The sequence below is a fragment of the Physeter macrocephalus genome, chromosome 18 (assembly GCF_002837175.3).
Source record: "Physeter macrocephalus isolate SW-GA chromosome 18, ASM283717v5, whole genome shotgun sequence".
Classification (NCBI taxonomy): Eukaryota; Metazoa; Chordata; class Mammalia; order Artiodactyla; family Physeteridae; genus Physeter; species Physeter macrocephalus.
The window spans coordinates 35851958-35852640 of record NC_041231.1 but is presented as its reverse complement, the minus strand read 5'-3'; positions in this window follow the sequence as shown (position 1 = coordinate 35852640).

Genomic DNA, 683 nt, shown 5'->3' with positions numbered 1-683 from the left:
TCACTGTTGTGGCCTCTCCCGTTGAGGAGCACAGGCTCCGGACGCGCAGGCTCAGCGGCCATGGCTCACGGGCCCAGCCGCTCCGCGGCATGTGGGATCCTCCCGGACCGGGGCACGAACCCGTGTCCCCTGCAACGGCAGGCGGACTCTCAACCACTGCGCCACCAGGGAAGCCCCATTACTACTATCTTTAAAGACGTCTTCAGCTTAACCTCTATGAAACTATTAAAGTAACTCAAGCAGGAATCTCAAAATAAGTAAGTTGGAAAAATTAAATGAAACTTCCAGGGTATTTGATGGGGAAAGTAAAAGTTTCCTAGAGAAGAGAGGGTCAGCAGAAGGACGTTTTGCAAATAAGTAACACATTTTCTCCTGCCATCAGGGAATTCATAGGAGGTAAGAACACGGGCTTCTTAACAATCAGCGGAAACCTGGGCCAGCTGGGGACTCTACGCCAGGTGGGCTGACCCTCGGGTAAGGGGCGGGCATGCGTGCGTGTGCGTGTGGGCGAGACAAACCGGAGCGTTCCTCTTAGAGGCGGGACGTTTGCCTGGAGTTTTGGAGGCTGTGATAGCCCTAGACCCACAAAGAGAGGGACATTGTGTTCGCAGGTTAGAGGGGCAAAGAGGGGAGGGCAGTTTAGGCAGAAGGCACAGCACTGCAAATACCTGAGGTAGGAGGGT